The 14,496-nt window shown below is 47.3% G+C and overlaps 1 protein-coding gene across 3 annotated transcripts in view; it reads right to left on the bottom strand.

The window, feature by feature from the left end:
* TP63 (tumor protein p63) overlaps positions 1-14,496 on the bottom strand; it is a 202,791-nt gene that overhangs the window by 147,864 nt on the left and 40,431 nt on the right. The window lies entirely within an intron of this gene.

The following is a 14,496-nucleotide window of genomic DNA, read 5'->3' as shown; positions in this document are numbered from 1 at the left end:
CCCTGGTTCCAAACAGCACACAAGGACCTTCCTGGGGAGGGACCATGGACACTAAAGGGATCTTTAGTCTAGCAGAGACGGACATACTATCTAACAGCCGGAAGTTAAAGCCAGACAAATTAAAATGAGCAATAATGCCCATGTTTTGAACAATGAGGGTGATTAACCATTGGAACAAACTCCCCAGGGAAGCAGTGGATTCTCCTTCTCCAGAAGTCTTCAGATCAAGGCTGGAGCTTTTCTTGGGGCTTTCCTACAGGGCCCCACAGTTTGGGGGGGGAGAGAGAGAGAGTGAGTGAGTGTTGCAGAGCACACTAACTCCCCCAGGGGGACACGGCAGGTGTGAACTAAAAAGTACCTAGTTCATGTTACCTTCATCTTGTTTAAAGAGGACGACGTTAACGTGAACTAGGTCCCTTTTAGCTTGCATCCACATGGAGGACTTACAGTGCAGCCCTTTGGAGCACACTGCTGTTCACCCCCCCCCTAGTCCAAACTGCAGGGCCATGGAGACATAGCCCCAACGAGGTGCTTTAGCCACACAAATTATTGGGCTCAGTGCAGGGGTAACTGGGCAGAATCCTATGGCCTGTGTCACACAGAAGGTCAGACTAGTCTAATCTGACCACCTGTCTGCCTATTGACTACCCCTGCTCTAGTGTGACCGCCCGCAGAACACAAAGCAGAGATCTTCCCCCGCATTATTCCTAGAGCAGAGCTTTTAAGGAAAACATCCCATCTTGATTTACAAAATTGCCAGTGATGGAGAATCCACGGCGACCCTGGGTAAATTGTTCCAGTGGTTAATTACTCTCACAGTTAAAAATGTACACCTCATTTCAGTCTGAATTGGTCTAGTTTCAATTTCCAGCCATTGGCTCATATGATACCTTTCTCTGCTAGACTGAAGAAGCCATTATTAAATATCTGTTCCCCTCTGAAATATGCATAGACTGTAATTAATTCACCCCTTAACCTGCTCTGTGTTAAGCTAAATAGATGGAGCTCTTTCAGTCTATCACTATATGGTATGTTTTCTAACCCTTTAATCATTCTCGTGGCTCTTCTCTGAACCCTCTCCAATTTATCAATAATCCTTCTTGAATTCTGGGTACCAGAATTGGACACAGGATTCCAGCAGCAGTGCCAAACACAGAGGTAAAATAACCTCTTTGCTCCTATTTGGAAGTCCCCTGGTTATGCATCCCAGGATTGCATTAACTCCTTTGGCTACCGCATCACACTTGGAGTTCAGGTTCAGCTGATTATGCACCATGACCCCCCAATCTTTTTCAGAGTCTCTGCTTCCCAGGATAGTTCCCATCCTATAAGAATGACCTTTGTTCCTAGATACATACATTTACATTTGGCCATGTTAAAAAGCTTAGTTTGCTTGTGCTCAGTTTAACCAAGTGATTTAGATCTCTCTGCTTCAGTGATAAAAATGTTCAATAGCGTAGGGCCAAGAACCGATCCCTGCAGGTCCCCACTGGAAACAAACCCGCTCGACAATGATGCCCCATTTATGGTGAATTTATGGTTCCCTCTGCCCTTAAAAGCTCTGACTCCCATCACGGTTTGTAAATATGCATCCTGAATGGAGCCTTCCCAGCAGACGGAGAATGCAGTGAGAGAAGCCAGAGTCCAGTGCCACAGGGACCTGTTGAAGAAGGTCCCATCCGAGGAGGGAGGAAGTGAAAGTCATTGAGGAGTGAAAGCAGGAGTCTGTAGTCCTCTTCCAATAGCCGCAGAGAGGGCTCCTTTACCACGAGCCCCATCTGCCATGGTCTGAAGTTGCAGATTACAGTCCGTATAATGAGACTTGGATGGATCGGTAAAGCCAGCACTGCTGACAGGTGGTAATAAACAGAAGATCCGGTCTCTGGGCAGAGGGGCTGAGACGCAGCAGCAACTGCCGATAAGGGAATCCCTCTGCTCCCTCGAGCATCTCCATACACCAGATGTGCAGGCCCACTAGAATCCAGACTTGGGCTTTGAATGCCTCAGTGACTCTCCCGGGCCACCTTCACTGGCCTGGAAGAGTGTAATCCTGTGCACGCATACAATACCCCTGTGACTGCAGGGCAACAGACTTCCACAGCAATGACGGATACAGCCAATTCCAGTCTGCCTCTCAGAGACCACCCGACACCTCATTCCCTGAAGCTTGTTCAGGACACTGCTAAGCCCACCTTGTTTCAAATCCCCACTTAACACTTCCACAGGTCTTTCCCCTCCTGCCCCCATACAGGCAAACAGTGAAATTGTGAGCCTGTGAGAGACCAACCGGTGACCTGTCTCCCTTCCTCAGTCCCCTCTCTCACTTCATGCCACGTTTCTTGCACCCCTTGATTGCACAGAAAACATTCCTAACTCAGTAATGTGTGAACTGCATAAGCTGAGTCAGAACGCAACCCCAACCCTTTCCGTTTAACAACAGATAAAAGGTTTATTTTAAAGACAGAACCACTTTAAATCTTTTCCCCAAAGGTTAACATGGTTTCTGTAAAGGGAAATCGTGTCTTACTAATCTATTAGAGTTCTTTGAAGGGATCAACAAACATGTGGACAAGGGAGATCCGGTGGACATAGTGTACTTAGATTTCCAGAAAGCCTTTGACAAGGTCCCTCACCAAAGGCTCTTACGTAAATTAAGCTGTCATGGGATAAAAGGGAAGGTCCTTTCATGAATTGAGAACTGGTTAAAGGACAGGGAACAAAGGGTAGGAATTAATGGTAAATTCTCAGAATGGAGAGGGGTAACTAGTGGTGTTCCCCAAGGGTCAGTCCTAGGACCAGTCCTATTCAACTTATTCATAAATGATCTGGAGAAAGGGGTAAACAGTGAGGTGGCAAAGTTTGCAGATGATACTAAACTGCTCAAGATAGTTAAGACCAAAGCAGATTGTGAAGAACTTCAAAAAGATCTCACAAAACTAAGTGATTGGGCAACAAAATGGCAAATGAAATTTAATGTGGATAAATGTAAAGTAATGCACATTGGAAAAAATAACCCCAACTATACATACAACATGATGGGGGCTAATTTAGCTACAACGAGTCAGGAAAAAGATCTTGGAGTCATCGTGGATAGTTCTCTGAAGATGTCCACGCAGTGTGCAGAGGCGGTCAAAAAAGCAAACAGGATGTTAGGAATCATTAAAAAGGGGATAGAGAATAAGACTGAGAATATATTATTGCCCTTATATAAATCCATGGTACGCCCACATCTCGAATACTGTGTACAGATGTGGTCTCCTCACCTCAAAAAAGATATTCTAGCACTAGAAAAGGTTCAGAAAAGGGCAACTAAAATGATTAGGGGGTTAGAGAGGGTCCCATACAAGGAAAGATTAAAGAGGCTAGGACTCTTCAGTTTGGAAAAGAGAAGACTAAGGGGGGATATGATAGAGGTATATAAAATCATGAGTGATGTTGAGAAAGTGGATAAGGAAAAGTTATTTACTTCTTCCCATAATACAAGAACTAGGGGTCACCAAATGAAATTAATAGGCAGCAGGTTTAAAACAAATAAAAGGAAGTTCTTCTTCACGCAGCGCACAGTCAACTTGTGGAACTCCTTACCTGAGGAGGTTGTGAAGGCTAGGACTATAACAATGTTTAAAAGGGGACTGGATAAATTCATGGTGGCTAAGTCCATAAATGGCTATTAGCTAGGATGGGTAAGAATAGTGTCCCTAGCCTCTGTTCGTCAGAGGATGGAGATGGATGGCAGGAGAGAGATCACTTGATCATTGCCTGTTAGGTTCACTCCCTCTGGGGATCTGGCATTGGCCACTGTCGGTAGACAGATACTGGGCTAGATGGACCTTTGGTCTGACCTGGTACGGCCATTCTTATGTTCTTATGTTACCTTTTTAATCGCCCCAAGCCAGCGCACATCACAGCGCCTTCCAATGATGCTGAAAACTACACACTGGAACCAAACGTCCACAAGAACTCTGCTGCACCCACCACTGCATGGTGTTTGCTGATTCGTAGTTATTGGGGAACGTTTTCAAGCGCACCTCAGTCCCACTGAAAGTCAATAGGATGTAGGTGCCTAAGTCACATAGTCACTTTGAAAACTGTACCCACTGTAACAATTTCCTACCTGTCGAATGGTGCAATATTTAACATTAAGCTACACACCATGGCCACTTGGGCCGAACAGGGAACAGAACTCGGATCCTCTTGCTCCAAATCCACAGGCCTGTATCAATAGATGTGAAGGAGAGTCTTCATTAGCGCTCCGCAGTACAAAGCATGAGACACGCAGTTGGTCAGTTCTCATTCTGTCCAGTGGAGGGCAGTGCTACACACACAGGATCACTATAATATTTTGTTGCATCTGAAGAAGTGGGTTTTTTACCCATGAAAGCTTATGCCCAAATAAATCTGTTAGTCTTTAGGTGCCACCGGACTCCTTGTTTTTTTTGTGGATACAGACTAACATGGCTACCCCTCTGATACTATAATATTTAGAAATCTTTAATACAGAGGCAAACTACTAAATATGATGGGGAACACGCTGTTCTTATAGAGCAAGATGAGGCTAAAGGCTTGTGTACACAGAATAATTGACCTGAATATCTGTTGTAGAGTAACTCCCGTGTGGACACACTATTCTGGAATAAAAGACTAATTCGTGCACTTCCAAAGCAGACTAATTATTCTGGAAAAAAAACGACTTTTATTCTGAACAGAGTGTACACATGGGAGCTATTCTGGAACAGTTTATTATGCAATCGTTTTTCTGGTTGATTATCCCCTGTAGACCAACCTTTAGTTTTTGGACAGAGACTGCATTTTCAAAGGGAGACAATTACACTAGACACAAACAGCAACAAGACAATTAACTCCTCATTCCAAGCACTTTGGAAAAACAAGACAGAGATAAGAAAGAAAATCTCCTCTCCAAAGGCAGAGGTGGGCAGGCTTTTGTAAATGCCTTGCTTAATTATCTTTCTAAAAGCAACAAAGTGCCTTTTGCACCATGGCTCTGAGGATTAATTAGTCTTAGATCTCATTAAATAATGATCCAGTTCAGCTCTAATTAATTCAGTTAAATCATCTTAGGTGGTCCGCTGCAGCAAGCTATCGGTAACCAGCTCCTTCTCCTGTGTGAACCTCGATAGAGGTATCAAAAAAGGCAGTGTTCAGGAGCCCAGGTTCTTGCATTTCTCTGCATGGTGGGAATGCCCACAGGTCATGGGTGCAGCATATCACTTGTGAAACCTCCTGGACTTCAGGCTTCCTAATGAGATTGCATCTTCCTGTGCCAGAATTCACACACACAGGAGGCTAATCTCTGGGCAAACAGTACATGCTGTGCACACTGAACAGCATTATTTTTTAGGGATGGGCCACGGAAATGATTCATTTCCTGAATATCTGCCATTTTCAGCCATCCTGGCCAGTGTTCATGCTGCTCAGGCACTTCCCCGAATCCTGCTTGCTGCCAGGAAAACACCTGGACCCCTGGGCACACGCCCTCCTCCAGTCCTCACCATTCCCTAGGGTGCAAGGACAGAGACCAGAGAAAACATACTCAGCTGGTGCTTTGCTTCCTGGTCCTTGGAGATGAAAGCAAGGACCATCCAGCTCCAAAGAACCCCCCGCTCCTTCCCAAACACCCCTCGCATCTCCCTCCCCATATATTTTAGGGCAGCTGGTGAGAGCGAAAGGGTAGCATCCCCTTTAGATATCTTCAGGAGGTGGTTAGCTGCCCTCAGTATCTGGATTTGCAAGGGGGTGGCTGGCCGGCCCACCCTCCACCTGATGCCTTCGGGGTCAGCGCCAGGATTAACAGCTCTCCGACACACACGGGTCTCTTGGGAGGGACTGCTGGGGCACTGCCCATCTCACCCACCCGCTTTCTGCGGCAGTAGGACCAGCGCCAGGCCCTCTCCTGCTGTTGCAGCTGAGAGAGGCCCTAACCTGACGTACGAGCCAGAGCAAAGAGCAGCAGCGGTATCTAGACCCAGGGTCGTTCAACTGTGTTCAGTCCCCATGCCAGTTCTTTGGAGCCCATTTAGGCCCTGATTCAGGAAAGCACTTACTCACGTGCTTCAGTTCCAGTGGGACTTGCGTGTCCTCCTACATAGGGATGCTTTCCTGAACTGTGGCCCCAGACAGTTACTCTAGGACATGACTTGTCTGTGTCACAGGGTGGCTGGCCCTTTAAGGGGAGTTAGGTTACCCAGCCCCATCTGTAGCTAACCAGCTGCCTTCCAGCTGATGCTTGGTGGCCAGGGATCAGGTCATAGCTTGAAGCTCACTTGGTTCTCATAAAAAAAAAAACCCCAGCAAGTAGTTGGGTCAGGCAGCCTGATCAAGGGAAAGCGCCCCGTTCAGCTGAAGGCCTGTGGAGTGTAATTCTGCAAGGAGTGGGCTATGGAGGAGATCAGAGCAGAGGGGCTCGGGTCGGTACCAGGCAGACAGCCTGTGCAGGTTGGCCAGCCCCTGAAGAAAGCCCTGGGTCAGGCTGCCAGGCATGTGATTGATAGGCTGAACTTGTGTTATTTTGAAGAAATAAGACTGAAGCCATGAAGACAAAGGGGCTGGAATCCCGTGGCTGGAGTGTTCTGTGGTGCATGGGCTGGGGAATTAGCCCACCCACTTACAGACCGTTAGCTGCTATTTTGAGATCAAAAAGTCCACATTTCATGTTGCTTAGGATTGGTGGCCGAATCACTGTGCAGACCCCAAACACTCACAGAAACCAGAGCGTGCAGGGGTCTACACGGTGATTGGCCTCCTCCAATTCCATACTGATGTAGGTAGGTAGTGTGTGTGTGTGTGTGTGTTTGCGCGCGCACACACACTCATGGCAGGTTTGTGTATATTAATATTGATTTGGAAAAACTGACACTGTTAAGTGACATGCAGCTCATCTGAAAACCACGAGTCCACATAGTTCTGCTAAGAGGTAACTGAGTGGCAGCCCAGGACAATGAAATCATAGCTGTCCCGCAAACAGCTACATCCCACATCGCTGCCCTATAACAAGCCTCAAACTCTGACCCACACCTATAGGGACAGCAGGGGAGCTCAGCCTCCCTGGCTGGTTCAATCCTTGACTCCTCTGCTGGGCCTGCCCATGAGGTGGCCGATAAGTGCCAAGTGTGGTGGCAGATTTTGTGCTGTGAACACCTATTCCACCGGGAAGCCAAACGAGACACTCTCCAACTCTGTTCACATCCAGCCTTCAACTTGGCAGGCTTCAGACCTCGCTTAAGTGCCACAATCAGATCTGTGGAAACTTGAAGTACTCCAGCAAGTTAAAATTACTCTGAACTCCTGCAATCTGAGAGCTCCCGAGTGCCCCCACATTAAGGAGATTATACAAAAATGTGAAGTGCTCCAGTCATTCGAAGGTGTCCTGTGCTCTGCACAGGGCCGTGGGACATTGCTGGACTGCTTCGGATGGCTCTGTAAAGCCTCGCAGTTTGGGAGTCAATCAGCCCTAGAAGAAGATGCACCGACAGCTCTGAAATCGCTAACAGTTGGAGATGGAAATGGACGGGGGACCTGTGCCAGGAAGCAGCGTTCTTGGGGCAGGTGGAATGTCTTCAGCAACTCTATCAGGATTGCTCCTCTCTTCTCTGGCAAGGATTTTCCAGACTCAATCAAGAGGTGCTCAGGGGTTCTAGTCTTGAGTGGTCTTGGAAGCTGGTGTGTGCTGGGTGCAGTCACCCAAGGCACACGGGGAAAAATGCTGTGCTAGGAACAAAGTCACTTTTTCTCTGGGGGAAAATATTGTTCGCATTTCACATGCCCGCCCTCAGCAGAAACAGAGATGGGGAAATTCCTTCAGTTGTTAATCTGGCCCTCGGCCCCATCACATCTGAGCACCTGAATCCTAAACAGTGGGGGTGACAGGGATATGGCTAAAGAGATGGTATAGCAGTGGCACTTCTGAATAAGTTTTCATGAATCTTTAATATGTTTGTTGAACTTGTGAATTTTTTTCCGAATGTCTCCCCAGTGGAGGGGGACATTGGGAGTGGGAAGAGAGGCTGAGAACGTGCCCCTTTTGTTTGATCCTATCCTCCTGGCATTTACACTGGGGAGAAGTGTTAGGGGACGTTCCGCACCAGATGAAACGGACTCATCTTTCTCACAAAGGCCAAAGCTAAAGAGTTTGGGGGCTGAACGAAGCAGTGGGTCAGCTTGTGTTACTTCCCGCTGGGTCTCAGCAATACAGCTCCTGGGCTGAGCAAACACCTCTGGAATGTCCCAGTCGAGATATCTTGCCACGAGGTGTCTGGCCCTTCGAGAGGAGCTGGGCCCGGCCTCACCTGTAACAGATCAGCTATCTCCCCACTGAGACTATCATCTAGGGATCAGGTGATCATAAAAGCCAGGGGGCAGCTGCCAGGAGCAAGCTGGTTCCTGTGGGAGGACCTGGAGCAGAATATGACTGAAGCGAGCGGCCTCTAGAATGGAAACCTGCAGGGAACAGACAGATCCTGGCAGAACACCCTGGGTTAGGGGAAGGGAGGACTGATGGGCTGTAGTAGTTTGATGTGGAAGAAATAAAGCTGAAGCCCTAAGAAGAGGGCCTGACCCAGACTCTGGATATGGGAAGCGGGGACTGGTCAATAATCTACATATCTATTTGTGCAGGGTGTTCTCATTTATATGCCCACGGGGGCATTGGCTGAATATCATACAGTGCTTCAGGGGTGAGCTATTCGAAAACCTCTGCAGATAAGCACACAGAGCTCCAGTGGGCCTCAGGGAGAACTGCACACTTATGGACCAGAGGGCACGAGCTGGCTGTAAAGAAATAGATCAAATGCCTCCGAAGAGATAACCAATAGACCCAGGGATTTTATTTGCTCAGCAAATAGTTCCCTGGAGATTTAACCCGCACGAACACTGACACACTCAAACTTGCCAAAAATGATTAGAGCAACCAGGGCTCCGATGACAGATGGCAGGAAGAAAGACGAATATTCGAACTCTCCCCCTGAAGTAGGAATGATTCTCAAGACCAAAACTATGATGCATATGCTGAGCACTTCAGTGCTTGGAGCGGCCCAGATCTGGAGTGAAATCTTGGACGACGGTAAAACATCCATTGACTTCACTGGGGCCAGGATTCCACCCTGGGGTTTTGATTTGGCCCATTAAAGAAATAGGAGCTCCTCCATTGGGCAAGAAATGTACAAAGGGCATCAAGAATGAAGCAAGGTGCACAGGGAATGAGACTGGAAGTCCTGCCTCATTCCATGGGGATGTAGAGTTTGATCAAAAACTCTTTGAAGTCAGTGAAAAGGCTCCCAGAACCTACCTTCGATCAGCGATAAGGCCTAAGAAAAGGATTCCAGCTATTCACGCTGTACATGGGGGCAGTAGGCTTATAGCCAGGGCTGGCTCCAGGCACCAGCATTCCAAGCTGGTGCTTGGGGCGGCAATCTGCAAGGGGCGGCAGCCCCTGTTGTTTTGCTCCCAAGCAGCGCGCCGAATTGCCGCCGCGGACAGCGGGGGGAGTCCGTGTGCCCTTAGGGCGGCAGGCGCGTTTCCGCGGTGGTGGCAATTCGGCGGCAGCTTCTATGTGTAGCTGTCTGCGGCGGCTTCAGCTAAACATAGAAGCTGCCGCTGAATTGCTGCCGCCGCAGAAACGTGCCTGCCACCCTAAGGGCACACGGACTGCTCCCGCCGCCCGCGGTGGCAATTCGGTGCGCTGCTTGGGGCGGTGAAAACTGTAGAGCCGGCCCTGCTTATAGCTGTCTACTGGATCAAAACCAATTTTCAGTGCAACACTGAAAGCCATTTGCCTGAAGTGAAGACCATTTCCTATGTAAAATGTAGGTTTATATCCACAGCTTCTACAGTGCTAAGATTGTTTAAAAAGAGTAGTAGCAAGAGTTCTGCATTTATCCACCTCCATTCCTTTAGTCTAAAATGGTTAAGCCTCTGAGGCCCAAACTTCCAAAGAAAGTTCACATTAGCGCAGAGACTAAACCTAGGAAATTTCAGCCAAGTAGCTGAAAGTTTCAAAAAGTTATGAATGACTGGAGATGGGGACTTGGAATGGAAAAGTTCAGACAACCTTAACTACAACTCTCTTCTACAGCACATGGTAACTCATACATCTTCAGGAATGAGGCTTGCTTTCTTGAATGAGAAATTGTTTCCTAACTGTACATTCCAAAAGCTCAAAAGTCACAGAAGCAGCCTCCCCACACTCTGGAAACAAAGGCAAGAATCAATCACAGATCGCTCTTGAAAAATTTCAATGAAGAGTCCCTCCCTGTTCTTAAAGAGAGAGCTCCTATTAAGAAAAACAAAGGAACAAATAAATATTTGAACATCCAAAACATGTTGTACAGCATAAAACAATTTCAGCAATACAATTATTTTAAAGATACTCACACGATATACAAGTAGAATAGAATAAGTACTGCTCTGCTGTGTGACTTAGTCCCTGCACTGCTAGAAGTTAGCGGAGAGTCTGCTTTTGCTCTGCTTTGGCAGCTCTTGATGTGAAGCTCTGAGTGGCCATTGTGCACAGCACAGGACCACCGGGAAGATGCTAAGGGTTCAAAGATTTGTATAATGCCATAACTATCATTTATTTATTTATAGTAACTGTGCCAGTTACTGATATATAGGAAAACTAAAGTTTTCTGCTGCGCAAATACAGATGCAAAGTCACATCTGACGCACTGGTAGTGCACAATACAAGTTTCAAGACTCCACAGAGCAACTGTACACTAGGGGACTTGCAGGAATTTCCCACTGCCCATCTGCTCTTGAAACGTCAGGGGGAAACCCCACCCACCCTGGGATGAAGGGAGTTCGGTTAAAAACCACCCTTAAAAACTGCAGCTGCAGGTTATTTTGAATGGAACTGAGCTAAATGTGAATTGGATTATTTCAAGGCAGACAAGTACAGCTTTTCTGATTATCTTAAAAGGAGGTAACAGCACAGACCCACTCCAGCCCAGTGGGGGATAAAGCTGGAGCTCACTGAGCGGAGGATGAACTATAGGGAAAAGTGGACCAGAAGTTGTTCTTTGTCCAAATTACTAAGGTCCTGATCGTGGAGTCAATGGGAGCTGCTGGGGCTCCGCATTCCAGCAGGGCAGAGGCACCAGGTCAGGACTAAGGAACATTAGCAGTGAAGGTTGTTCTTGGAGACTAGAGAGGAAGGATGGGCTTGTGGATAAGGCACTGGACTGGGATCCAGGAGATCTGGCTTTGTCTCTCAGCTCTTCCACAGATATCCTGTGTGACCGTGGAGAGTTACCGAGTGCTTCTCTGCCACAGGTCTCCCATCTGCAAAATGGGGATGCTGCTTCTTTTCTCCCAACTCTATCCATCTTGTCTGGTTAGGCTGCAAGCCCCTGCAAGAGGACGGTCTGTGTGTTTTGCAGCGCCTTGCACAACGGGCTCCTAATCTCAGCTGGGGTCTAAGGGTATGTCTACATTGCAAATAAAAACCAAAACCTAGGGCGATAAGTCTCAGAGACTGGGTCTACCGACTCAGTCTTGTGTTACGGCGCTAAAAATACCAGTGTAGACATTCCTGCTTGAGTTCTGAGAACCCCCTCGCCAGGCTCCAGAGCCCAGACTCCAGCCCGACTGGGAACGTCAACAGTACAGTTTTTAGTGTGATCCCGAGTCTGTAGCCCCAGGCTCTGAATCTTGCTTGTGCAGGTGGGATTTTTTCCAGTGCGGACATACCCTTATAGATTCAGAGATTCCGAGACCAGAAGGGACCATAGCAGTCATGGTCTGGCCTCCTGTGGAGCACAGACCATAGAATGTTGTCACAGTAATTCATAGCACAGATCCTTTAGAAAAACCATCTGGTCAGTGATGGAGAATCCACCTGCTACCGCCTTTGCTGTATTTGTTCTGGAGCTAAACTAGGACTTCAGGCCCCAGAACTGTCAGCTGCATGCCTTTCACCAAGACTTTTGTGCATTCAAACTGGTATCTGCATGCCACATTCCCTAGTTTGCTTGGTAAATGCCAAATGCAGGGATGAATAAAGGGCTTTCACAGACACACTGGATGTGTGTTGAAGCTGGTTGGGCAGATATTCTGCAAACATTTTGATTTTTGCAATTAGTCATTGAAATTGACAAAAATGTTCATCAACATTTAAAAGGTTTAATCTAGATTGGCTGCCACCAGAACAAGAGTCATGTGTGCAAAAAATCATTATTTAAATTAATACTGCCCCTAGAGCCTGGCTGGGTCAGGAACCTTTTCTCTTTAGACTCTGAGGGCATGTCAGAGCATTGCAAACATTTTTATTAATCTGGTGTAGTTAGACTGGAGCAGATTTTTTATTTTACTCTCCAGTTTTGCAGCGCTACAAACTACCCTGGCCTAGGGGACTTTAAATCAACACACATTTATAGTGTAACAAAAAGACCAAACACACACCGAGGGCAAAACTTTCTGTGCATGATTTCCGTGCTAACATTAGGACGTGCACTGCAGTGTGCATTAGGCAAGAGGAGAGGTTGAGCAGAGCTTGGTCACTCTTGCTTGGAAGCAGTGTAAATGCTTAAAAGCATGCACAGCATTTTGCAGTGCAGACAAAAAGCAGCGCAAAAGCCATCTAACGCAGCCAGCCTTTGTGCAATTCTACCCTGCCTTCCAACCAGAAAGACTGCCATCAAGAGCGAGTCCAGGCAAGGAGAAATGGAGTGGATGCATTTCCACCAAGACATTTCTTGGTATCTCAAAGTGCTAGTGAAGAGGGACAGGCCTAATTTGGATTGTGTGCGCACAGTCTGAATACCTGTACACATGGAATCAAACTAAAATGGCCACCTGCCCATTTCTCCCAGGCCACCAAACCCCCACAGCTTCCTACCTAGTGGGGCTGGATTTGAACCAGCAACCATAAGATAAGCAGCTGTGTAGCCCAGGCTACTATGCCCCTCAGTTGGCCCATCCCTAACAGATAGACAAAGCTAGTTATAAAGTTAATGGGATAAATAGTAAAATCATTTTTAAATGAACCAATAAGAGGGTTAACAACCCTTTCCTCAGGAATTCCAGTAGGAGCCCTGGATTTCCTGCTTTAAATGCAAACAAATATCTCAACACACTATTAGAAAGATGGCAGAGATCCGGCATAGGGCTGGGAGTTGTGTCCAGGACTCACCACCAAAGGAGCCAGAGGAGGGTATGCATGTCGCATGCCAGTGCCCCTTCCTTGGGCACCGATTCGCTATACTGACCAGCAGTGTGCCCTTAGCCACAGGAACGCCCTGTGCATTGACATAACACCAGGCTGAAAGCCGCCGATCACTTTTAACCTTACAGTGCCCCTGTAAAACAAACAGGCTCTCAGTTTATATCTGAAGAGCTCGAGAAATCCATTGGTTGCTGAAATGTAAACAGATTTGTTGACAAGCTGTTAAGAAATTAGTAATTCCTCTTTGAGTCAACAGTTCGCCAGCCACTTACATCACCTCTTGCAGAGAAATATTGACCCTCTTCCAGTGTCAACAAATCCTGAGCTAGGCAAATTCAGCCACAGATAAAGCATTCACATACAAAACACCAACCTCTGCCAACAGCAGGGAAGAAAAATACAACCCGGCCAAAGGTTGTGTCCTTTATTAGGAATTATTACTGTGCCGCAGCGGCTGCAGGAGAATCCCTTTCCTGACCTGTGTTTACTGCCATCCGCGCGTCTATTACATGTCTTCCTAGTGCATTCTGCTCAGAAAAGCAGCGGGAAGCGTGCGTAGGGGATCATTGCTTTCTCATGCGTAGACGCATCAAGCGTTTGTCATGCTGTAGTATCTTCAGAAGACAAGCCTTAGTGGTATGGGGATTCTATTTTAAATTAAAAGGCAGTTCTATTTTAATAGGAGACAAATGAAAAGCGGCACTTCCGATCACCAGAAGATGCGTTCAGAGTTGACTTCACTGACTAAAACAAGTCTCTACAACTTTCCACGCCTGTTAGCCCTGTGCAGCCAACATAGATATGGGATTGCTAGCTAGATTCTAGTCCTTCAACAGAACTGTGGATTAAGTTCCAATAATCTGTGCAAACGCCTTTGAAGGAACAGGATGACACCGGTTCCATACCAGTAGAGTGTCATTTGAAGGCATGTGATTGTACAGATATCACTAAGAATCTAGTAGCATCTGCAAACACTTATATCACTAGCAGGGCCGGCTCCAGGCACCAGCTAAAGAAGCAGGTGCTTGGGGTGGCCAATACCAAGGGGAGGCCCTCCGGCCGATATAGGGGCAGTACATCTGGGTCTTCGGCAGCATTTTGGCAGTGGGTCCCTCAGTCCCTCTCGGAGCGAAGACCAGCCACCAAAGAGTAGAGCGGAGTGGCGTGAATGCGCTGGCGTGGCTTTTTTTTTTTTGCGCTGCTTGGGGTGGCAGAAAACCCGGAGCCAGCCCTGATCACTAATGATGATGCATAAGGAAGAAAGAAGCCAGCTTGACTTTCAGATCCCAGGCTGAGACTGTAGGGCCAGCAGTTACTTCTAC

The sequence above is a fragment of the Mauremys mutica genome, chromosome 9, assembly GCF_020497125.1.
Source record: "Mauremys mutica isolate MM-2020 ecotype Southern chromosome 9, ASM2049712v1, whole genome shotgun sequence".
Taxonomy (NCBI): Eukaryota; Metazoa; Chordata; order Testudines; family Geoemydidae; genus Mauremys; species Mauremys mutica.
The sequence above is the reverse complement of the archived record's forward strand: the minus strand, read 5'-3'. Positions and strand labels throughout refer to the sequence as shown.